The sequence below is a fragment of the Egretta garzetta genome, unplaced genomic scaffold (genome assembly GCF_000687185.1).
Source record: "Egretta garzetta isolate BGI_Z169 unplaced genomic scaffold, ASM68718v1 scaffold839, whole genome shotgun sequence".
NCBI classification, from domain to species: domain Eukaryota; kingdom Metazoa; phylum Chordata; class Aves; order Pelecaniformes; family Ardeidae; genus Egretta; species Egretta garzetta.
Window position 1 is genome coordinate 32,984 of NW_009260778.1, and position 253 is coordinate 33,236.

General features: G+C 70.4%; 1 protein-coding gene across 1 annotated transcript in view; it reads left to right on the forward strand.

Moving 5' to 3' along the window:
* The window catches only part of LOC104133007 (SH2 domain-containing protein 2A), a gene marked incomplete at its 3' end in the record, with an annotated part of 8,053 nt that overhangs the window by 3,073 nt on the left and 4,727 nt on the right, over positions 1-253 (forward strand). The gene's annotated exons all lie outside the window — the stretch shown is intronic.

Sequence of the window (253 nt, forward strand, 5' to 3'; positions counted from 1 at the left end):
ATCGGGGACTGCCCTCCCACCTCTCCGCCCAGGACCCCCCGGCCAGCTGGGGGACGCACCCCGAGCTGGGGACAGTGGTGTTGTCCCCAGCCGCCTGGCCGTGCCTGGGCAGGACCTGACCCGAATTCGCCTCCCTGGCACTCCCCAGTTTGCTGCGGTTTGGGTTGTGTCAACCACCTCCCTGCCTGCCGGGGCACGGGGACGGGCTGGGTGCTGGAGCCGGTTAAAGGTGGAGACGAGGTGCCATCCCCCC